The 26,173-nt window shown below is 43.4% G+C and overlaps 1 protein-coding gene across 2 annotated transcripts in view; it reads right to left on the bottom strand.

Annotated features, from left to right (window-relative positions):
- Positions 1-26,173, bottom strand: part of LOC119807963 — a 132,928-nt gene that overhangs the window by 101,271 nt on the left and 5,484 nt on the right. For both annotated transcript variants that reach the window (XR_005284377.1, XR_005284378.1), the window contains one exon: positions 11,288-11,363. The gene's annotated coding sequence lies outside the window, so the exon portion shown is untranslated. The remainder of the gene's footprint in view (positions 1-11,287; positions 11,364-26,173) is intronic.

Consider the following 26,173-nt stretch of genomic DNA (forward strand, 5'->3'; position numbering starts at 1 on the left):
TATACATAGTAAATTCCAAACCAGCCAATCTATGTAATAAAACCTTGTCTCAAGAAAAGTATAAAAAAAAAGAAAAGTATAGAAAGATATACATGGGGAGGGGAGAGAACATTTTTTTAAAAGATAGTATATTTGCTATCTTATGTTCAAATTTCTATTATCTACTGTTAGTGGAAATGTAACTCTTCTACTAATGGTTAAAACTCAGACCTTGGGGGTGTGGGAACTGTAAAGGTCAGTCAACTCCAGGGAACACTGCCTCTCTGTGTTTTGTTTGGACACCCTACACACAGCTCATGTGGGATTTCAAACCACATTGTGAGCTGCCCAATTACCAACGGCCACACACACAGCCACCTGCTCATGCATCCTGGGGGAAAGTACAGCGTGCCAGCAGAGGACTTAGGGGAACAGAATACAGTTTCGGGTACTTCTTTCTGTCTGGGGGAGAAGTCCACCTGTCTGTCCACGAGCTCTTCTCTCTGGGGTCAAGACAGTAACCAAGCAAAGGAAGATCTGGGGGGAGGGGGGACACGACACATGACATGCTGGTTTGGAAGTCTCATGTTCCAAACAGAAAGCAAGGTGTCCTCTAGTGATACCAGCCAGTTTTCAGAGTTCCCATGGAAGTCAGACACCCATTCTGCAGAGTGTGGTCTCCTAGGGAACTCATGGGTGCCATCACAACCAAGAATTCAGAATTCACCGGCAGCTCCTAATACCACAGGCACGTTCACCAAACAGAGGGGACAGTTACCATGCATTGCTAGGCAACAACAGGGCTGACTTTCTCCTTAAGGTTTGGGGAAGTGAACAGAGTATTTATCAGGGGTTAATTATGTCCTTAAAAAACAATTATTCTTAAACTACCTTCATATTTAAAAAAATAAAACTTGACATGGTAGAACAAAAGGACATGTTTTAGTACTGTTAAAAAGCCAACAAACTCACAGTTGTTAATGAAGCATTTCCTTTAAGGGCTAGAAAACGCATCAAAGATAATGATTTAATAATGCAATAGAAGTCTTTTTGTTTGTTTGTTTTCCAAGTCAGGGTTTCTCTGTCTAACAGTCCTAGATTTCCTGGAACTCGCTCTGTAGACCAGGCTGGCCTCGAACTCACAGAGATCTGCCTGCCTCTGCTTCCCATGGTTGGGATTAAAGGTATGTGTCAACTGAAATTATACACTTCCTAAGCTTCCTAGGGATAAGTTTAACAAAAGAACCGACAAGAGTTTTGTAAAGAAAACTCACAAGTTGAGCAAATGAAGGAATCTATTCTTTGTGGGTGACAGAGTCAATGTCCCTTATCCTTGAACTTGGGCTCACCAACTTTAACTAAAATCTCTACAGAATCTTTCAAGGAGCTCAGCCTAAAATTCCTAAGAAAAAGGGCCAAAAATAGCCTTCAAAACCGTGAAGGGAATTTAGGTAATATGTCTTCTAGAAATCATAATTTTATATAAAACAATGATAAATAAAATATTAAGGACAAATAAAATGCCAAAGCACCCAGAAAACTCATTATTTCAAAATTTTCTGTGTATCTGTTATATGTACATACATGTGCATATTGGTGTGTAAGCAGGTCCATACATGTGGACATCGGAGGACAACTTCCAGTGTCCTTTCGCACATGTACCTTTCAAGAGACAAGGTCTCTTAACTGCCAGCAAGGCCTAGGACTCTGCCTGACTCACTTCCCAGCCTAAACCACCATCCTGGCTTTGGTTCTGGGGACTGAATTCAAGCCTTGTCAAACACCTTATCAGCTGAGCTACCTTCGGGGCCCCTTTCAGACAGAAACATGACACACTGCAAAGTGGGGAGATGGGGGAGAAAGGAGGAGGAAAGGTATAAGGGAAGGGAAGGAAGGGAGAGTGAGAATGGGAGAAGACAGGGCTGAGGCTGCAAGGAAAGCCACCCAAAGGACACGCTACTGTCAAGAAAATAGTCTCCTGCTTCCTATCACATGCGGTTCTACCAAGAAACACAGGAAATAAAGCACCTGCCCTTAAGCAATACCACACACATTTAGAATCTTAAGAGAGAATTAACAAGTACATGAGATAAATGTAGTATGGATTACATCATACAGAGACCAGGGGGTCAGGGAGACAAAGATGAGGCAGGCAGTGAATACGAACCAACTCTAAAATAAAGAGAATTATGACATTGCATGCCGATTTACCTTTAAAGACAGGAAGTTAAAACTTTAGGGGGTAAGCTATGCTTACTATCAATAGAGGAGATGGGGAACTGAGAAAAGGCATGTCTACATAGAAAGCATGTGGCTTGGCATCCAACATCTAGCTAGCAGGGTCCGGAGGTCAAAGACATTCAACAAGCATCTGTTGAGGTAGGTAATGATTTAATGGAGGATGGTCAAGCTTGAGTTTGAAATAATGCTTAATAGTTAACCAGATGATTCTCCTTAGAATGCCTGTGGCTCAAACTGCTTTTTATAAAAATAATTGTCTTTCCATTAACACAATGGACTTCAGGAATAAAGATAGTTTGGTAATCCAACATCTGCGCATAAAAACCAGACCTGTATCCAGAGATTCAACAAAGAAGCACTAGGGTACAATTCTAAGCAGGGTTTCTCCTAACCAGACTACTCAGTTCAACTTATTTACAAACAACATCCTGAAAGAACAGAGAATAGTGTTCAGAAGAATGTTCAGACCATTCTTCATGGCATTATGAAACACTGACCTCTTTAAACTAGCCGATCTGCTCTGTTAGCACAGAGCTGTTTTCCCTAGGATTTGCTGTTCTTCTCAAGGAGAACCCTGCTTCCAGAGTCGTCCTCTGTGGCCTCCTAGTGCTCGCTATGGAGAATGACAGCCTCTATGTCCTTAGTAATAGCCCTACAGTCAATGCTTCTACTAAAATAGCGTAAGCAGACTCCTTTCTCTCCTGTTCTTCTATACAGGTAATGCTGATCCTCAGAGGAACAGTTCAGTATTTTTGGATCAAACCAAGCTGAGAGACAGACAAGGAAGACTTACCATCGTGGGTGTCATTTCCTGGCCAGACCCAGGACGCTGCTTCCCCAGGAAGCCACCTAACTCATGTCAAGCAATCTTTCTGGTTTTTGTTTGCATCCAACAAGATTTTAATTAGTTTGTTCCTGCATTGCATAGGATTTCTTTTTTATTGCAATCCTAGAATATTCACCACTCTATTTCTCTATGACAGGTCACTATCAACCGTGACTGCCTCTGCCTCCCAGAGCACTCATGCTTGACTGAGCTCTTGATCAGAGCCTTAGCCACTTCCAGCCTGACCCTAAGGCCCACAACCTTTCTGGGAGGCAACAAAGATACCACAGCTACTAGGGGAAAGACTATTGGGCCAGAGAGGAGGCCACGTGCTAGCTAGCAACTGCTATCCCCAAGGGACTTGGTGAACACAAAACAGCAAGGGTCTGTTTCACAGGACCACAAGTACCATTTTAGACATGAGTAGTTAAGTCTGGGGAAGAGTCCAGGAACGAGAGAAGTGTTGAGTATATCTAGATACACGATGCCCAAACACAATCGTTAACTGAAAACAGAACAGAAGGCTATGACAGAGAGAAAAGCTAACTGCGGACTCTGCTGTGGATAGCGTGCTCCAGGTCATCACAGTGTAAGTGCTGAGCACTATGAAAATGTAATTATCACCATCAAGAGGGTGGAGGGATATGCACCAGGGTGGGTGGGGTGTGCAGCAAAGGTAAATTCTAGCATGAGAAATCAAAGTTTGTGAATAGTTAAGAAACTAGTACATACAAAATGGACAGAATACCACTTTGCAGACAGCAGTTATGAAACAAAGTTTTGCGTGGCCTGCTTTCATAGCTGAGGCATATCCCTCACATCATACTTCTGAAACAAGCATATGACTTTCATAAACAAAATATTTCATGCCTATGTTCAAATTGTTGTCAGGCAAACAGACAATGGGGAACCAGCTATGTGTGCATGGACTGTTGTACAAGAAAAGCTAGAGACAAGAATCTTTTCCAGTTATTTTTTCCTTCTCTAGTTCTTTTTCGATCTGTAATATCTGACCTTTTCGACTGTCCCTTTAAATGCAGCTAATAAATAAGCATGATTAGAAGTGAAATTAATGATTTATCAAAAGTAAAATATGAACTATTGTCCAAACACAAGCAAACTATCTACCACTAGATGGCAGTATACAGGGTAATTTCAGATATGCATGAGATTCAAACTGTCAAATTACAAGGATGCTTTCAGGAGACAAGGATATGATCAAATCAGTCACATTTTTTAAGCTATTATGTCATTTCAGAAAAAGATATGGTTATTGAGAAAAAATTATATAATCAAGTTAAATATTTGCCAATTTATTTGATACACCAACAAACTTTTCAGATAGTTTTAAACAGAAATAATGCTGCATGTATTTCCCAGTTTCTAAAACAACAATAAATTTTTTTAAAAAAATGTATTTCACTGCAAAACTGGGGGGGGGTATGCTGGGGCTGGCTTAGTTTTTTTTTTTTTTAAAAAAAAAAAAAAAAAAAAAAACCTGTAATTCCCAGAATCCCCTTTCCATCTATGGCTCTAGGCTAGGATCAGTACACAGGAACGTACTTGAGATATGGAAGAGGAAACCCATAATGCTTCCTCTGTGGAAAGTACACTTGGCCACTGAGCCATTTCTGCCACTACTTTCTAATTTGTCAAATTATTATTTATTGGTTTTATACATTTTTCCTGAAATCTTCCAAATTTGGTAAACCAGGCAAATGTGACAGTCAACCACCAGCATGGCTCCTGAAGTGAACCAGACCTAGCCAGGTATGACTGCTCAACAAGTGTCTACTACAAGGACGGATGAGTTGAGTTACTGTCTTTCTGGATAGGTCTATTTTAATCTTCTAATATCAAAGAAAATGGGAAATATTAACTACTTGTCTGTTTTTGTTCTCGTTCTGGCCTGTTTCTCAGGGTAGAGCCATCCAGTCTGGCTGACCTTTCCATACAGAGAACACTTCAACCCTTACCTCCAGCAATGAACTTCCAACCAAGTCCCACTCCTCAGACTCCAGGAAAGCACTGAGTTCACAGACATGTTGCTGGTTCTGTGGCTTTTGAGTCATATACAACCAGGGCTTCTGAACCCTTTACAACCACTGTCTACTTTCGGCCTCGAGCACCCTAAGGCATCTTCCTGTTGGCATGGGACAGATGTGGATCCTTTCAAGATATCGGCGAACCTTTTCCAAGGTTGAACATCCGGCCCATGTCAAGCCCAGGATCTGAACACATCAGGGCTCTGCACCAATCTGAAGCTCATCAGAGCTCTCGACCACCATCGACAGTAGATCAGATGGTGCAAAAGCAAAGCCTGACCTGATTTATTTCTTAATGGGTGTGCATGTCAGAGGTCAGCCTCAAATGTCCTTCCCCCGTGTTTTCAAACAGCCTTTCATCAGTCTGGGGCTTACCAAGTAAGCAGGCTGATCAGCTAAGTCCATGGGTCTACGGGTCTCCACCTCTCTAGGGCTGGGATTATGTATGGACCACTACCACCACACCCAACTTTTCATACAGGCTTTGGGCACTGAACTCAGATCCTCATGCGTGTTCAGGCAGCTCCCTACTGACCTTCCCAGCCCAGCAATCCCTTTGTGTGTGTCACCAATCCAAAGCATTTAATATCAAGTATCACACTTATGCAAATACCCTTGTGTTTAGCATGTGACTAAACACATTGATTTTGACTATTAGCTGAGGTATGGCCTTCTCTCAAAAACAAGGCCTTCTCCCACTGAAACTACAAAGCTGCCTGGGTTTCTTAAAAGCCAATGCAATGCAGACACTGGAGACGAAGACATAAACCAGTGCTAAAGCAAACCAGATGGAGTTCCTGAGGCCCATGCACCAGAGCTGCACCACTGCAAGACCACAGCTATCCTTCAGGCCACACACCTATTAACGCTTAGCTCCAGACACCCCATTCTGCCTCTCGCACTGACTTCCCATCCCCAACGGACGTGTGAACTTCAGTTCTAGCCCCTGCCCCACTGTTATGAAGTGAGCCAAACCAGCAATGTTGTGAGGATGCCAATTAGTCAATTTATCTATAGGCAGAATGCTGTGTCAAACACAGCACCTTCCTGCCGGTCCCTAGGGAAGGCTTCACACTTGGATTGTCACCCCATCTTAATTAAATACACAGGAAACGAAGTCTACGAAGACATCTTCTGTTCTCTTGTCTGCTAGTAAGAAACACCTAGTTGGTGCTCCACAGTAAGTCAGACTGAGAATTTGTCTGAATACACCAAAAACCTCACCAACATGCATCTTGGAATAAAAAACCTAACTGTCTGGATGTTTTAAGCACAATAACCTCACAGTACTCAATTATTAGGCTAGGCCTAACAGAAGGGACCCTTCCAAACTCCTCTGGCTAGCAATCCCCTGGGGTCAGTCCATCTCCACCAGACCCAGACCGAGCAAGTCTCAAGTCTGGAGTAGAAAGAAATTCTTTTCCTATTGGGTGCCAAGTCTAGTCCTTTCAAATTAAATGCCTTCTCTCCATAGCTGTTGGACCCACCACCATCTAACCACCCAATCTCCTCGTTCTAGAATCTTAAATCTTCCCCTAGCCCGGTGTATTCTTGGGCTTGTTCCTGTTCTACTCAATATGGATTCTCACTTCTTGCTGAATGCCCAGAATCACCCACTCACCTGACTCACAGAGTCACACAAGTAGTGTCCTATAAAATATCCTTTTCCATGGCGTGTGCGCCCTGCATTCCTTTACACTTGGATAGAACAGCAGCATGCAACCACACCACCACAGTCCATATCCCTTGGCTTTGGTCAGACGCCCTTCTTCATCGATGGTTTGCAAGATGAGACCATTTCCTCCAGAGACTTGAACTTAACCAGTTGTTGTTACAGCCTTTACGGAAGGTCGTTAACTAGCTGTTATAAAAGCTATTCCGTCTCCACGAGACAACCACCTTAAATCCGAGGCTAAGACTGAGACTCACTTAGAAACTGAACTGTATGAACCACTGACAGACTAGAGATTTTACAACCTCCATCTTAGAGAAGAAATGGAGTGGACAGAAAACACTCATCTCTCCGCCAGGACTGTTTGGAGGAGACCTGAAGACATCTGGCATGCCTTTCACAGACTGTTAGCTGTTCTCCCTTGTGCGGGAGGCTGTAATCTCATCCCCTGGATGGTCCCACAGAACCACTTATCATTTTCCAAAGCATCCATATCAAGACTGAATCCAGCTGCTGGTACTCTTCCTGCCTTTTATCTCCTTCCAGAAAGGGCTTCCGAGAATACGTCTAAAATCAACATGAGCTTCAGACCATGGTTCTCTTTGACAACTGGTCACAGGATAACGATAAAACTCTCAACCAGTAGGTCTCTCACAGGTTCCAAAGCAACACGCTGAATACAGACGTGCAGAAAAAGCCGGCTGAAAACTACACCAAAGGCCCGGCTTCCTCCCAGAGGCCCTGGGGGGAGCGACTATGGCTCAATGAATGGCTGTGAGTACGCTCTCAGGACTGCCCACTCCAAAAGCCTTGGATTTCATGGTCATCAGTCTTAGATCTTCAAAGAGAAATGATTTTCACTGGCACAATATGTAGAGACCCAGAAAGAGAGATTTAAAAAAAAGCAAAAAGCAAAAAGCTTCAACATAGCAATTCTCAGATTATAGCTTTTGGCTTGAAATGCAGATTACTTGAATAATATTTGATTTGCAGAGAGCCTTAAAAATCAGTAGGTTCAACGCCGGGCGGTGGTGGCGCACGCCTTTAATCCCAGCACTCGGGAGGCAGAGGCAGGCGGATCTCTGAGTTCGAGGCCAGCCTGGTCTACAAGAGCTAGTTCCAGGACAGGCTCTAGAAACTACAGGGAAACCCTGTCTCGAAAAAAGCAAAAAAAAAAAAAATAAATAAATAAATAAAAATAAAAAAAATCAGTAGGTTTTTTTTGGAGGGTGTCTCTTTTCTGTGATTGATAGAACCTCTTAGTGATTTTATCTTTTTTTAAAAAGGTAGTTTCCTTCTTCAATCTATCCTCTAAACCTATCAACTGTGTTCTGACAGCCGAATCAGAACAAATTGGACAATAACCTCATACAACAGACTAAAGACTGTGAGATGAATTAGTTATATACAACCAATTCTCATCTGGAACAAAGGTCTGATACTGTTTTGACTTTTAACTTTTTTATGACTCATGTTTTATATGTGTCTAAGTGTCTTGCTTGTATGTATGTATGTGCTCCATGTGTGTGCCTGATGTCTATAGTCATCACAGCTGGTCCCAGATACCCTGGAACTGACTATGAGCCACTCTGCAGGTACTGGAAACCAAACCTGGGTCCTATGCTAGAGCGGCAAGTGCTCTTCGCTGTGAAACCATCTCTCTAGTCCCCTATTTGTTCTGAAAGACTTAAGTACTGAATCAGAACTGTTTAGTTCGAAAGTAGATGAATATCTTTGCTAGACAACAGGGCAACCTTAAAAATCACACCTGTCACCCCAGCGGTTGCAGAGCTGAGGCAGGAGGATGCTTAAGTTCTGGGTCTGTTCAGGCCACATAATAAAAATCTGTCTCAAAGAAATACTGAGGTGAACTTTGATGCATGCTAAGTCACAGATGAACTCTGAAGACACTAAGCAAAGTGAAGTAGGTCTGTCAGAGAAGGATAGATGTTGCCTGGCTCATCTTAAGGGAGAGATGTTTACTGTGCAGAACATCTCAGTTGCAGGAGATGTATGGAGTGAGGTATGTGATGCCATCTGCGCACTTAAGGATAGAAAACACTATTTTAACACATAATGGTTCATTTTTAAAAGTTAGATATTCAAAAGAATCTTAAACTGTCTTGAAAAACAGCAATGATTTAAGAGATCAATCATGAGGCAGTTCTAACTCCCAGGCAAGAGGCTACTCTTTCGGAGAAAGCTCAGGACTTTCTAACTCCTCCCATACCTATTATACCATGCCCTGGTTACTAGGAAATAATCCATTTCCTCTCCTGCCCCTCATTGCTCTTTCTAAATCCCCACAATGGCTGTTCCAAGGAGTCACCATCTTTTCAAGTCCTCTAGCCTACCTATATCATTCCTTTGAATTTGAAACATCCCACAATTCCCCCGCAGCCATCATGGGGAAGGAAGACCATCATCAGCACTCTACATAGCGCTCTCTCCTGCTATGCCACGAGCTCAAGCCCTGAAGTCCCCACCTCTACAGTGTGCCACACAGAGCCCCGGAAACTTTTCCTGCTTCTCTCCAGTATGATCAACAGTCATTTTTCTAGAGGACTCCAGATAAATCTCAGAATGCCCAGACCACCCCAGGGAAGTTAACTGCAAACTGTCTGGCCAGGCTGGGCATGAGGATGCAGTGTACGCCACAGCACTGCATCTGGTTTCTGGTTCCCTGACACACCCGCCTCAGAACACTTCAGATGAGCAGCTCTGTCACTCCACTCCAGTCAGCCCAGATCCTTTCCCTCTCTAGTCCCAGATCTCCAGCCCCCGAGCCGCTGCTATTCTGGAGACATGAACAGGGAGAGAAAAGCATGCATGCTCTTGTTCACTAACATAGTAAACGTAGGGCTGCTCAACTAAGTCTGTCTTAACCCTTTCTTCTGAAGAAAGGACATCAAATTTGTAAATGAATATTAATTACAGATGTCCTGGAAGCTCAATGATGTAGTTTCCAAAACATTCTGGAAGCAGAGGAACTTGGAGGGTGACAGTACTTCCTGAGAGTGTAGACACTGGGATGGGATAAATGATCTAAGAACGTTCTAGATCTGCTGATGTCTAAGAGAGAATGTATAGAAAAAGCAGTAAGGATAGGATGGGTAAGAACAGGAAAAGAGAAAGGAAACAGGAAAAGGAGGGGAGTCAATTACCCACATTTTTTTGTCAACTGTCCAAATAAATTGGTCAAAGATGTTTGTCAGTCTACTTAGATCTTTAACACGGGAATGACAATGCAGCTATCTCCTGAGAAGAACACGCTCCTCTCTCCCTGCCTTTCTTCTTACACCTGCGCACACATGGAAGCAGCCTGATGCCTATTTGGGGAGCAGTTTGAAGCAGGGCAGGTTTGCAGCCCACACCCCTTTGCATGCCCCGTCCTCACTTATCCCCTGGGCCACACGGAGCAGGGTCTTCCCAATCCTTCATTTCTGCTGTTTCTTCTCATACTCCTGGCCCCCCATGCTCATCCCCCATGTATTCTGCAAAACCAGACTCCATTCATGTAAGGCTGCCCTACTGATTTAAAGATCATACTGACCACAATCAATCAGGTATTTTTGTGTAAAAGAAACTTAACAATAGTTCCTTTATCCCAGCATGAGGTACATGCTGCTCTTTAGGAAGGATGGTATATACCTGTAAAGTCAGCACTGGGGAAATGGGAGATGGGGAGGATGGGGCTCCACAAGGCCAATCTCAGCTACAGGGAGTTCAGGGTAGCTTGACCTACATAAATTCCTATCTCAGAACAACAGTGATAACAACAACATCATCAAACTAAGCAAAACTCTTTAATTTAGAAACACAGTAATTATTGCCAATTTGGTTTAGGTTCTCTTAAGTATTTAGTGGACTTAAAATCTTATTCAAGAAAAACAACAGGAAAATAATCACTATACCACATGGTAGAGGAAATGCAAACATGATTCAGAGGGACCTTGATATTTAATCTGAAGAAATCCTTATTGCAGTTAACCTCAAGTCTTTATTGAAATCTTAGAATATACTGTGTTACATACAAAGACTTACAAGCTATTTTCCTAATGTGAAAACTGATTATGTATTATATAGGCATACATGCATAGGTTGAGTATTAAGTATGATCTCAATTTACCATTTACATGACAGTCATTTTAATCATATTTGTTATGTATAAATTTCAGGTCTAATTAACAAAAACTTAAGAGAATCATGCTTAATGTGGGAGGTAAGAAATTACAGTCTCTTATAAAAGCATTTATAAAGCAATAAGCAGAAGGGAGGGGAGAGGAGGAGTAGGTCTGGCGAGATGGCTCATAAGGTAACGGAGTCTGCCACAAAGCCTGACAATGGCCTGCCTCACTTGGGAGGAGAGAACCAGTGTCCACAGCTGTTCTGACCTCCACATGTGTGCTGTGGTGCACATACTTGAGCATGCACACACATAAAAACACATTTCAAGAGCAGAGGACAGTTAGAAGGTGGCTGTGGAGAAAAAAAAAAATAAGAAGGGAAACAGATTTCACTTACACTTAAAAGATTCCCAGAAGTGTGTGAGACAAAACTCCTCCTGCACAGGACACCGTCCCTGGGAGCCATCGTAGTTCTAAAAGGAATCAGAAAGACAGAAGATGTCAACATCAAAGAAAGGGAACTTCTAGAATGCCAGTCACTTGTTCTCCCACTCTCAAGCAATTTAAAAAGTTGAGCATCTGTGCAGATGTGATAATCCAACTTCCAAAGTTCTACCATCTCCTTCACATTCCACAAATGCGTTCGTTCTAAACACAGCTCTCTTCAAACCCCAACACCTGAGGGCTCTGGATCGCTCCAATCCCCTCCTGCCAGGAAGGCAGCTGCTTCTTCCTTCATCCTCATGCTACACATCTGCCTCATTTCTCCAGCCCTGCACCGAACTGCAACGCCCCCTGCCCCGTCCCGGCCCTCATGGTGGCACCTCTTTGGGGAGAGGTTTCAACCTGGATCTTGGCTGTTCAATTTCAACTCCTTAGGAATCTCCCCCTGAATGTTCACTACCCAATCAGCTCCCCCTTTCCCTCAAAACCTGCTCTCCTTCCCAATTCTGACATGCCTGGTCTCTCTCTCCCTTGTGGATGGCTCATCATTCTGAGGCCACCATTCTTCCACTCGCCCTACTTCTCCCCCACTCCCCCACCTCAGCTAAGCCTCTCATCGACGGGTGCTCCATTACTGCATCGGGGAGGTCTCAACCAGTTTACCTTCACCACTACAACCAGCTTCATCTTCTTAGATACCCTGGGGGTGGCGGAGGGGAGGAGTGTTTTCCCTTTTCAAATGTTAGCACCACTCCTCCTTTTTAGAACAGGCAGGACAGTGTGTAGGTTTCACAATCTGTTCCCAGATTCTTCGACATTCCCTCTTGAAAACGTGAAACTTAGATCCCCTGCTCTCGGTGTGGGCTGAACTTGCAGCTTGTTTCTAAGGAACAGAACATGGAGAGAGCGGCGGCGCACGGCTTCCAGCAGGAAGAGCAAGAGGCACTGCAGCACCTGCCCCGTTTCACTGAGCTCTCTGTCCAGGGGGGGGGGGGGGCTGCCAGGTCTATGGATGCTCCACTCTGGAGCAACTCGCACCTCCACAAGCCATCAGCACCACCCTGCAAGAGGACCCTCCAGCCTACCCAGCAGGAGGACTGGAACCTAACATTTTGACTGAATACCAGAAGAGATCCCAGTCCTCAACCCAACCAACCCCATCCCAGCCCCCAATGCACTGCTAGAGAAAATTAGTGTTTACTGTTAACTCCAACCTCTGAATTTGAGGGTGATTTGTCACCCTGCCAGAAGACTTTCTGATGTCAAGGAAACCAAACCTCAAGTGCTTCTTTGGGCCTCACCTCAAAGTCATCTGTCAGCTGCTGCCCTCTCCTTACCTTCGCATACAGACACCATTTTAGTGTAGGATGTTCCTATCCCTGGCAAGGTGAGGCCAGTTTAACCTATGCCACGAGCACAAGCACACCAAACTAACTTTCTGCATGTTCCTGTGGTAGGGGAGAATAAAACAAGGTCTCACTACATAGCCTTGGATCTGGAACTTGCTGTGCAGTCCAAGCTGGCTCCGATGAGTGCAGGTTTGAGGGTGTGACACTAGACCCAGAAATGCCTTCTTTTAGGCTCCACTCAAGGTCTCCTTCCATGAGAACTTTCACATGTATATAAATATCGTTTTCAAGACTATGTTCCAGTTCGTCAAGGTAGAAGCTGTGACTTATGCTACTTTATTATTCATAGTGCTCTGGCAACTGAACCCTAGGTCTCCCACACACTGAATCACTGAACTGTACCCTCACAGCCCCTGCTACTGTGTATTTTCCATGTTCAGGAACACACACAACTTTTAGAGGAGTAATTGTGCAGTGTTTTTCCTTAAAAAAGAAGTTTGAAGATCTGAAAACAATGTACATATGCACTGAAGTTTGCATAGCTTCATCAGATAACTTGGCAGCACTTATTACCCCCCAAATCCAGATGGTTTATGAATAAGCAATTCCAATTCTAACTGCTTGGAAGTGGGAAAATTAAAAGTAACATGCATACATCAGCAGAGGCAAAGTTAAATTAGGGCATGGCAGACTACCCTGGATCCATTTTACAAAATAAAATAGGTCAACATGTACTGACCTGCTTGACAGAATAGTAAGTAGAAAAAAATGCAAGTTTCATAATAAGAAATGTGTAAAATCCATTAGAGGAAAACCTTAAAACATTCCAGAGAAGACACATAAGAAGACTTAACCAAATAAGAGCTCTTATTCTCTGACAGAACAATCTAATATAAAATGTCAGTTCACTTACATAAATATATAAAATAACTGTAACTTTTACAAATATACCAGGTTTTTAAGTGGGTGACTGGTAGAGAGTTTCATATTGCACACAAAACACTCAGGTACTAGAGGAGGACAGTATAGTCTTCCAGGTGGTATACTCTACTATAAAACCTCCATAATGGAAAGTGTGATGCACACAGACTAGACAGACCAAGGACTTCACACACGTCAAAAACAGCCTCAAGGAGACATGCAGCTTCATGCAAACTCAAGGAGGCGTGAACATTACCTGATTAAAACACACTTTTAAAGAAATGGTGTTAAAAAAAAAAAAAAAGACTGCACAGCCATTTGGAGATAAATAAAACCAGATCCCACCTCGGACCACACACAAGAATAAGCTCCAAATGAATCAGGATCTAAATGAGCAACAGTGAAGCCATGAGCTACTATTAGAGAGAACAGACATGTTCTTTACCCTGATGGGAGCAGGCTGCTTCACCAGGACGCAGAGGAAGCGAGGATGAAGACTCAGCAGACTGACTATAGCTATTTTTTTTTAATTTAAGAAGCTAATGTTGTGACTCACACCTGTAATCCCAGTACTTGGGAGACTGATGCACTTCTTAGGAGAAGATCAATTAATATTTTTTAAAAGATTTTACTTTAAAATTACAAGATGCCATCATAAGAATAATTGAGTCAGATGGTGCGCATCAATCAATGAGCCATAAAGTTTAGTAGCAAAAGACACAGAAGCAGGTCAGCAAGACAGCTCAGTGAGTTATGGCACTTGCTGCTGCCAAGCCTGACAGCCTGGGGACCACTCCTGTAAGCTGTCCCCTGGCCTCCATACAAGCCCTGTGCATGCATAAATTCCCCTCCCAAATAAACAATGTTTTTAAATAAATAAAACTAGAAAAAAATTAGACTTATAAATAATAGAATAGTAAAAGTCTAAGATTATTTCATGAACTTTCTATTTGGGAATGGTGGAATGAATGACTTTAAAAAGAGCTAGTGGTGGCGCACACCTTTAATCCCAGTACTTGGGAGGCAGAGGCAGGCGGATCTCTGCAGGTTTGAGCCCAGCCTGGTCTACAGTTTGAGTCTCAAGACAGCCAGAACTACACAGAGACCCTGCCTTGAAAAACCTTTAAATAAAAGGGGGGGCTGGCCATAACCGGTTATCAAAGCCGGCCTTATCAGCAGTGATGCTATGTGCCTCCAGCGTGATACAGTGAGGACATCATGTCCCCTAAGTGGCATGTCTACCAAAGCACAAAACTTACAAACAAACCAACTACAAAGACCTTCATCAATGACTGGTTAGTATTATTTAAACATGGCAATCCATCCAAATACACAAGCATAAGAGGATAGGACAGAGGGTTAGCCCAAAGGGTGCTCCACAAAGCATATGCAAACAATTTTATAAACCTCCCATATTAAAGTTTATTTAATTGTGGAATTACCCTACTCTGGGGATCATATGCTTACCTCGGAGATACAGGATGTGAAATAAAAAGCCCAATGCTAAGGTGTGGGGCACCTCCCCTCAAATTTGTGGTTGGAGATGTTCCAGAAACACCCAAAACAATATAGACTACTATCATTGCTCTTGGTTGCCTGACAGAACTTGATGGTAAGGCCAGCTGTTGAAGACCTGTGAAAACCACATTCACTGGTCACAGGACATGGAGAAAGCAAATCAGTACTGACCAGGAAGCTCTCTACCACTAATGCTAATTACTAGGTACAGGATGCTGTGCAGACTGCCAGGGGGACAGTCACCAACAGTCTTACCCATGTAAGACTGTACTTGTACTCTGAACTGCAAATAACAACGGGCACCACAAGACACGCCTATGGATTCAACACTGGCACAAACATTAGGGAGGTAAGTGACTACTTTCTGGTTGGATTTACAGCCTCCATGCCTCTCTCTCATTTCTTTAGGCCAAAAGAATAGTGTCCTGCCAACCTAGAAAGGGCAACAATGTGCTAATCAACAGAGAAATGCCTCGGCACTCAAGTTTATGGGCTTTTCAGAACCAGCTTCAATCCCATCTTTTCTCCAACTTTTACCAAAGTTCTCCTTCCAGACTGTTCTGACTGGCTTCCTTCTGCCCAACTGCCGGGTTCTCTCCCACTGAGAACTGCAAAAAACTATTCTCCTACCCCAAACAAAGCAACTCTAAGTTGGCAACAGCAAAATTCTCATAAATTTATGTAACACTGGTCTCTTGCCCCATTAAATAGACATAAGGAGAACCCCTCAAAATCCCAGTATGAATTTTACTGGAGGGACCTTTCTACCAGATTTAAAATTTGGAAGATGTGTACCCACTTCAGTTAGCTGAGATGCCAAACACTAGGTTTGGTGTCACGGATGAGGCCCTGGTTCAATGGAAACTGTACCAAAGTAAAACAAATCATATCCCAGGCCTAGAAAGTATCTTACTCAGTAATTCAGTTCCAAAGAGGCCAACCATCAACCCACACCGGGTAACTATGTGGTGTCTCAGTCAACTACTAAAACGCCAACGCTAGTCTCACGCTGTTTGTACTCCATTTCCAAGTCTCCTGAGTCTTTGGCAGAAGGAGAAATATTACTTACCTGTGGCCAACTGTGCTACTAACCAGCTATGCCGCTGCAAGTCAGCGATATGCCAGGACTAACTGAACTCAAGTCCCTTAGCTCTGAAGGCCACTGCAGCCAGACTGGACTCTCATCCTTGACAGCTGCGTTTAACACAAATTTGATTGTCATGTTCTTCACACCAAATTCAGTTTAAGCAATTTAAAAAAAAAACTGCTTGAACCCAAACGTTTACTTTTATTCAGCAAATTCTTCATTAAAAACAACCCTGGTATTTGTTACTTTAAAAGACTTAAATCCTAGCAGAATGTCTTCAAATATACTTCTGAATTCTACTTGAATGTCTCCTAAAGAACAAAGTATACATTTTACACACACTTTCCATCCAACAAGGATTAGCCTATATAAACAAATTGAAACTTCAGAAATACTTCCTATTCATCACTATGCATCAGCATGAATGTTTACAGACTATAACAATCTCAACATTAGAGTCAAAGCTGTCTTTAGCTTTAGAGGGAACTCAGTTTGGGGGTGGGGGTCATGTGGAGCCTTCCATTTATCTGCAGTCCTAGAAAGAGCAAATGGGAAAGGCAAATAAATAGAACCCACATAGAAAAAAAAGTCTATAAATAATGTAAAGTTTTATATATAAATAAATTTGAGAAACTAAGAAAAGGAAAGAGGGAGAGACAGAATGAGGAGGAATAAAGGCCAAAATTGGGTATGCAGAGCCACAGTATACCAGCATCCCACAAAACGTTCAAGACACATTCCACACATATTCTAAGATTTTTTTGTTTGTTTTCTTTTGAGACAGAAAGTGTAACCAAAGAGATCATGTTTACTTGCACATTTTAGCTAGGCTCCATACTGAAGACTTGGAGGACTATCAATGAAAGGTAACTCAAATATCCACAACCCCAAATACACACCGGGGGTCGGGGGTAATGTCCATGAGCCCAGAGGTTCCTGGAGAATAACCTCCCCCAAGCTCAGAGCTGACTCCAGAAGGGCGCCACGGTATGTTAGCAAGTGTTACATAAGCTCACACAATTACAGGTCTGCCCTCGCAACCAGGAGACACCCTCCAACAACAACAAAATGCAGGGAGTGCACAGGCATTTCCAGTCGACTCTTGGGGTGCTGCTGCGGCTTTCCTCAAGAATGCAGAGCGGCTTTCTGGGTTAACAGTCTGGGATCACTTGGACAGAGCATGTGCCTAGGTTACCATGCCACCACCATGTCCTCAACATAGAAATGTCATCGGGACACTGGAGACCAAGGGTGCTGTCTGGAATCCCCAATAATCTTTTTGGGGTTTGTGGTGCTGGGGGCTGAACCCAAGGCTCACACTGTGCACAAGCTCTCCCACTGAGCAGCACCCCCAGCCCTGACCTTATATTTTTAAAAATCTGATTCTGAAAAAAAATCCTGGAAATAATATGAAATGACTAACTAGGACACTAGTTCATTAAAGCAAAGAAGTCCTTGCTGCACATGGCTCATTAGATAGTTACAAAGAAGGGTGGCTATGAGCAGAGCCCTTGGTTTCTCTTCCAGAATTAAATCAGCAGCAGGAAAAATCTCAACTTGGAACTCCCTAAAAGTGGGAGCAAGGAGGGCTCTGGGCATACTTTCCCATGAAAATAAAAGGAGGATATAAGCACATGCATAGCTACGTTCTACAAAGCAAAAGCGTAAGGTAAAAAGTTCAAAGACGAAATGCAAAAAAGGGCTATGAACGATCTCTAAACATGCTTTACTTCTTCCCATCAAACATTAGCATTTTCAGACAAGAAATGCTTCAGACAGAGTTTACATACAGCATAAGTTTTTGAAAAGGTTAAAGAAAAGCAAAGGCAAAGTAACATAACTAACTCTAGGACAGGGGTGACTAAGCCTCCTCACCTCAGCTGTAACCAGCTCTGATGGGTGGCAGGCAGAGCTTTTAAAACACGGACAGCATGTGCAGCACAGTAGAAGGCTGCCACAGTACACCAGCAAGCACAGACAACTGCCAGAGGCCTTGACCACAAACAGATAAGCAGCTGGTGTAGTTGTGATTTCTTACTGGCGAGAATTCCCCTGAAAATAGGACACAAGCTCTCAAGGTCACAGGCCATGCACAAGTTGTGCAAAAGGAAAGACTTGGGATAGCCTTTAAAAAAAAGGTGAGTGTACAAGAAGTAACAGAAACGCTAAGCTAGTTCCCAGAAACCCCCTCAGTAGTTCAAACACCATCACTCAAAAGACTATCTGACTTTAGAAGCCACCTCCTCCTGGGAGCAAAAAAGGTAGCAGAAATCTTCCGAATCCTGGTAGGTGATCTTTTCCAGATGCAGGATTCTACTTCAACGGCCAGAATTCTGCAAATGGCACAGAAAGTAGAGGGTGCCCTTGGAACTCACCTAAACTCCAGGAGAGAGAGGGCCAGAGATGCAGGTTCAAGAAGTAGAGAAAAATTATAGAGCCATCACATTTCTCTTATAACATAGCCTGTATTAAATAGTGTAAAATTGTGAAAAACAACAAAATTCAAAGAGCTAAATTAGGAATGTGATATGTAATTAAGTGTTCTCACCACAGCAATAATGAGTTTAGTAAACTCATTTAAGGAATTCTGGATTCTCTCACCTTGGTCCCTACATCAAGACCCCGCTTCTCTCCATTACCAGCCATGCAATAACCACACACACCCCAATAGTCTGCGGGTACCAGTGTTCTATTTAGCAACCGAGGGCTAGCAAGCCCTTTGTCCATCCCAACTCTCCCCAAGGCCCTGGAGCTAACGGGAACAGCAGCAAGTAGAGTAATCAAGAAGCCACAAATCACTGTCAGAAGGATGGTCAGTACTTCTCCTCAATGTTGATCAGCAGCCGCACAGGAAGAGAACTGACAGGAACAGGAAGAGTGTGTGAACTGAGGAAGAGCCACACAGCAGCCTTGGCCAACCAACACTCATCCTCAGGCACTGCAGGCCTAACCAGTTCTCATAGGTTAGAGTAAACAGACTACAAGAAAATGGACAGATGCTCCCAAATACAGTTTTTTACAACTGTCCGTAACATTTTAACTCTAAAGCATAGAAGGATTTGTTGTTGCTGCTGGTGTGTATGTGTGTGTGTACACAGGTACATGTGTATGTGTAAGTAAATGGAACATATAGGCATGTTCCTAGGCCAGAGGTCTGTCTTGGGTGTCCTTGCTGAGATACCATCACCTTGTTCTTTCTGAGAGACAAATCCTCAAGATCTGAGTCTCACTGGGATCGCCCCCAGTGCTAAGATTAGGAACGTGGGGTGAAGACCTCATGCTGAGCACTCTAACAGTTGAGTCATTCCTTCCAGCCCCCAGGTTTCTCAGAACTCTTGAGTAGTGGTTCCCAACCTTCCTAAATATTGTGACCCTTTAATACAGTTCCTCATGTTGTGGTGACCCAACCATAAAATTACTTTCATTACTACTTCATAACTGTACTTTGCTACTGTTAATGAATAAGGTAAATATGTTGTATTTTCGGAGGACACCTCTGTGTTGTGTTGTCTTTTACTCTTCACTTTCTGAGAGGCCCCCCATCCAATTCCCAGATAATCCCACACAGAGGCTTATTCTTAGTTATGAATGCCCAGCCAGCTTTCCTTAACCTACGTTAACCCAGCTACCTTTTGCCTCTAGGCTTTTTCCTTTTCTGACTTCTGTATATCTTTCCTTACTTTGTGGCTGGCCAGGTAGCTGACCTCTGATGTCCTCCTCCCTCTTGTTCTCTTGCTGCTCGCTTCCTCCCTTCTATTTATTCTCTCTGCCTACCAGTCCCGCCTATCCTTGCTCCTTGCCTCGCTACTGGCCATTCTGCTCCTAATTAGGACCATCAGGTGTTTCAGACAAAGAATCACAGCTTCACGGTTAAACAAATGCAGCATAAACAAAAGTCACACACCTGAAAATAATATTCTCCAACACTCCTGTGAAGGTTCATCTGACCTCCCCAAAGGGGTTGAGACCTGCTGCTCTAGAGTAAAAGGATAACGGACACTTGAGGAAGGATTCGGAGGGAATCCTAGGGCAGACCACTGACCCTCTCGGGGTCCCAGAACTCTCAGCCTGACAACTCCAGTATTTAAAACTGTGTCACAGATTTCCCTGTGGAGAGCTAACTGTGTGGTGGTTTGCACACTTGGGAGGCTGGCCCAGGAAGACCTGCTGCTGCGTTTGAAGGCGGCTTGGACTGCAGAAGTGAGTACATAAGGAACTCCTGACCCCAGTGTGAGACTCTGTCTCCAAAGAAAACAGAATCTAGAGAGTCAACTGCAAAGAACATGTCCAGGTGTCTGAGTCAATAAACAACTCCATCCCCGTCATCAAACACAAGAAAAAGACCGTAGATCTCAGTAACACGTCTTTTCAAAAGCAAATTCAAACCTAGAGCACCATCTGTAAAATCCTAAGTCATGTGTGTACTAAATCGGATCCCAGAATGTATGTTTCAGTGTTTCCTAAGAGCAGTTACAAAATACAGGACTTCGGGGGCTGGAGAGATGGATGGCTCAGCGGTTAAGAGCACTGACTGTTCTTCCAGAGGTCCTGAGTTAAGTTCCCAGCAGCCACCTGGTGGCTCACAGCCATCTATGATGAGATCTGGTGCCCTCTTCTGGCCTGTAGGCAGGATACTGTATAAATAAATAAATCTTTGAAAAAAAATACAGGACTTCAAGAGAACGCTAAACTGTGTGCAGAGGAGCCAGTTTGGAGGCGGGCGACAGTCCGCTGTGGCCCACACGAATCTATGACACACACTCTGGAGGAAGCGACATGCCTGCCTTTGAAACCTATTCAAACATGTGAACAATCATTAAAGCCATCTAAAAACGGAAGCACTGGTTTCGAGCAGAGCTCTGCAGAGTCTGACGTGAGTTAAGTAGCAGTACGTGGTGACAGTCACAGAAAATAAAGCTCGCAATCATTTTCTAGCAGAAAACTGTGTGCTGCTATAATTGGTTTTGTTAATTAGTCTTCAAAATGTTCTAAGATCTTAGAAGATCTCGTCGTCACCAGTCCCTCCTCCTCACAGGTCCCGTTTGATTTCCCTCTCAGGTAAGACTTTTACATATTTCCCTTGGGAGTGGCTTTTCTTTCCAACAAATTCCCTCACGTTAGAATAGGCTGTGAAATCTCAACTCGGCTCATTTCCGACCCTGAACCACCTGATCATAATTTAGAGTGCCTCCAGAAGCCTAGCCCTTAGAAGCCATATTGGAGTGCCCACAGCACCCCAAGAACATACTGCTGTCAGTATGGATCTGCTATCCCTGACCCCTTGCAACCAGATCCCAGCCTCACAGGCCTCTCCTTTAGAAGCCTCAGAGCTGTTACTGGGCCCAGTCTGTGAACTACAGGCATATAGTGCTTTGACTTCCTATGTATCCTGCACATACAACAAGGGGCTTCTCCTAAGTCAGCTGTTCTCAGAGGACTTCTGGGTTCTTGTTCTCACAGTCTAGTACAGACCCAAAGCAATGTAATTAGCTGGAGAAAACATCTGTGCGTCATAGACCCATCCTTCAGTGAGCTCCAACACTGCTGCAGCCAGCACTCTGCAGCTCTATCTTAAAAGTCAGCTTGCAGGGCGGGGGTGGGGGGTGGCTCTGTGGTTAAGAGGACTTCCTGCTCTTCCAGAGGACGGAGATCCAATTCCCAGCACCCACAAGGCAGCTCACAGCCATCTGTAACTCCAGTTGCACCGGGACCCTCTGGCTTCCGACACCCTCTTCTGGCTTCCCCAGGAACTGCACGTGCATGACACACTGACACATGTGCAGGAAAAATATCCATACGCATAAACAAAAGAGGAAATTGGTTAGTATTTAATACATTGAAGTCAAATCAGCAGCTTACAATTTTGTTCTTTACCATAAGAAATATTTTAATAAACAGGATCTAATCAGCCTTAGCTGTCCTGTAACTCACTTTTGGAGTCAGTAGGTTTTGAACTCAGTGATTTGCCTGTTTTTGTCTCCCAAGAGATAGGATTAAAGGCATGGGCCACTACACCTGACTTCAATATATCCTTATTAAGAATTCCGACTACTCAGGAATATATATCCAAGTTAGAATAGGTTCAAGGTTTTCTGAAAACATGGACTGCTCAAGAAACTTGTCAAAAAATTATAATCATTACCATACAGTAATTTTTTAAATGTCATGAAGGAGAAACCAAGCAAAGGTAAGGTTTGCAATGTTAAGAGGGTACGTAGAGGGTAGGTGCATGCATGCGTGTGCGCGTGGAGTCACAAAGAGTAGAAAAAGTTACCTAATTTAATGTGTGGTCCTCTGAGAATTTTGACCAGCAATCTTGGGAAATCTAAGTATACATTACTGAGCCTACCCTAGGCCTGCCTAGTCAGGAGGCATGTGAAGCCAAAGATACGTGTTCTAACAAGCCCTCTGCGGTTTGATAACCATGGGTCCAATGTAACCAACTCCATAAAGAAAAGAACTAAAGCCAATCATTTTGTCATTAACATTTTCTGTTTGCTTTTGAGAGTCTCACCATGTAGGTTAGCCTTGAACTAGTGATCCTCTGCCAGGATGGTCACTAGAAACACACCCAGCTTCCTTAAATTCTTATAGGAACGCAGTGCCCACGGTCACTCACGATAAACAGCTTTCAGTAAGCTCAGTGATTCTTTAACATGATACCTGAATCCAACCAGTACTACGGGCTCTCATAGGCAAATGCATCTTAGTTTTTGTACTGTCAATCTAATGGTATCTCCAGATACTTAGACCCAGCAAATATAAACTGTACTAAGCAACTATAATGAATACCTAAAAAGCAGCCTACACACGGTTGACCTCTAATGTGTCAAGCATCGCAGGCTCCCTTTATTTGCTTAGTTCGGCGCACTTCTGTTGCTATCAGTCGTGTTTGGTTCTGTCTTATTAAGGTTGTATTTTGGTTTTGTTTCTAAGGCAACAGCAGGAATAACTGGAACACTTGGTTGACAGTTTGAGACGCTTGCATTTGTTTATGTATTATTATTTGTACTCTATCAAAAATATTCAGCCAGTTGTGGTGGCACACACCTTTGATCCCAAAGGGATCCCTTCTTGGGAAGCAGAGGCAGGCCAGTCTGATCTACAAAGCAAGCTCCAGGACAGCCAGAGCTACCCAGTCAGACCCTGTGTAAGTAAGAATAGAAAAAAAAAAGGATAAAGAAAAGGAAAGAGGTTAATAGGGTTATTTAAAACCTAACCACAAAGAATAGACAGAGAAGGCTGCCTGCTCCCTCCCCAATTCACATTTCACCTTGGAGTGATCTCTATGACTTTTGATTTTGTTTTGAGCGAAAGGTTAGTATTCCCAACTGTGTTGTACTTATTCTATAGGAAAACTCGTTTTCACTGTGGGACATACAATGCCAACAGCAGGAGTCCTAGAAAAAGCCATAGAATAAAGCAGACCTAGAACACAGGCACACATCACAGCAAGTAGGCTCGTGTGATGCAAAAGATGGCGGCGTCTACGCAGCACCTTTCTGCAAAGACTACCATGCACATCATCTCATCATCAGCCCGCGCCAGCACAGAACCTGACGCATTGAAGAAAACTGGGTTTTCCACCTCCATGCTCTTGTTCTAAACATGCCAGCAATGTCCTACAGTTTTCATCTATCTCATAGTAGCTACCTACACCAATCAACACTTGCTTCCGCTTCTATGTCCACCTTAAATATCCTCTTGGAGAAGTTTAACTCGGGTGTTACGATGAGACTGAAGAGTTACAGACAGTTCACTCCCATTTTATGCTGAAGCTGTTTTCTCAATATCACACCGCGCTTGGGGTTGTATTTCTGGTCTTCTTTTTAGAATTATTAACAAATATAATTTCTTATTCCATGAGTCAATTTACCTAATTCATGCTCTTCAACGCACAGATTTTATTTTCTTTACCATAAGTACAGGGATGGTCAGAACACAACTGAAATACATCCTTCCTTTCCTCTGAGTGGATATTCTTCCCAGCCCCCTTCTGACCCATACACAGCATCTTGGAACTATTTTTAATCTGTCATCAAATAAGGGTGACAGCTCCTACTCCGATTCTTACAGGCGAGAAATCAAGGTGACACTTAACCAGAATGCCTTGGAAGAACCGTGACGTTGGAGTCCCTGTCCTCCGCGCTCCCTTCCACCCTTCAACATGGGCGCTAGGGCTGGGTGATGTGACCACTGACTTACTCAACAAATATTTGAGTGCTCCTAATGTCAAGCACCGTGGTAAGCACTGGAGATGAAACCGTCAGCAAGACAAATCCTGCCCGGCCCTTACAATTCATTAAAAGAAAACAAAAAACGGATTCAATTTGTGAGGCAGGCGTTCATTTGGTTCATACACCAATTACTCCCATCCGTTTGTAAATTACTTGTCACTATAGCTATCCCCAACTTCTCTCTGCTTCTGGAAGGGAGAGACCACATGAAGTAGGACAGCTTATGTAACAATACAGATGTTCTACAGATGAGGGCCTCACCCGGGTCAGATAAAACATCACCAGCAAGTACCTATAATCTAGGAATGAGAAGCATTTGTGACAATGCCCTAGAATTTTCCTTTAAAGGTACACTACCTTAGCTCATCGCATGTCAGACTCCAAGGGAAGCAAAGCCTCCACGCTTTCCCGTACTGTAGCCACTAGTGGCTATCTACATTTGGATCAACTCGAAGTTCAGTTCCTGCGTCACATAAGCCACACTGAGGGTGTAAGTCACTTGAGGGCCTCAGTCAGGTAACAGGCTAGAGATTGCAGCTTTGGAAACTGCTTCGTCATCTCCGAAAGCCGTGCAGGGCAGAGGGGCTCACACACGTCTCTATATACTAAATCCAAAAATGTCAGAAATCTGAATAAGTATCTATGTCCTACCACAGCACATAAAAGCATATCCCTTGGTAATGGTGCCGTTTTTCACCCCAAAGAAGGGAAAGTGGCAATGGCAGCAAGCTGCTCTCCCAGTAAGTATAAGAAACACCACTGTTCAAAGGGGAAAAAAACCCAGCAAAACTGGAAAACAAGTGAAGACCACTGTAGGTCACTATCGTCTTCTCTAGTCCATTCACAAGAACGTGTTAGTGACACCGTATTGTTTTACACAAGAGTGTGTGCTGTTCTTCTGACAACTCACAGCAGAGGTGGTGAGGACGCTGCAGAATGAAAGGGAGGGAGGGAGGCAATGCAAATATGAGAATTTAATGGCGGCCAATGCAAAAGAAGTTATCGACACTCTGATTTTTTAAAAAAATCATTCCTTAATTTTGAAGAGAAACATTTTTTGCATCCAACATATGACAAAGGAAAAGCCCTGTCTGACAAAATGAGGCAAGGATGTGCACAAGCTATATCACATTTATTTAAAAAAAAAAAAAGTTGGGGTCCAGAGATGGCTCAGCAGTTAGGAGCATTGGCTGCTTTCCAGAGGCCCCGAGTTCCATTTTCAGCACCGATACTGTGGCTCACAACTGTCTTACTATCGTCCCATGGGATCCGATGCCCTCTTCTGGTGTGCAGATGTACATGCAGACGTACACCCAAATACGTAAATAAATCAATTCACTTTTAAGAAAAGGTTCTTGAAAAGACAACGGGAACTTCCTGAAGGAGGCACCCAGGAAGCAAACAATCCCTCTTAAAAAGCTACGCAAGGACACCCTAAACCAGCTCTTCTCAGCCAACACTTTCACGGGGGTTGCCTAAGGGGACCATCAAAAACACAAATATTTACATTTGATTCATAACGGTAGCAAAATTACGGTTATGAAGTAGCAACAAAAGTAATTTTATGATGGGGGTAACCACACACGAGGAACTGCATTATAGGGTCACAGCATTAGAAAGGTTGGGAACCACTATGCCAACATGGTCTGACAATGCTGGGGGGAAAGTGTCATTCGTGGTGGTGGCAATGCATAGACAGGGAAGGAACACAACCAGAAACTACTTAT

This window comes from Arvicola amphibius, chromosome 2, assembly GCF_903992535.2.
Source record: "Arvicola amphibius chromosome 2, mArvAmp1.2, whole genome shotgun sequence".
Classification (NCBI taxonomy): Eukaryota; Metazoa; Chordata; class Mammalia; order Rodentia; family Cricetidae; genus Arvicola; species Arvicola amphibius.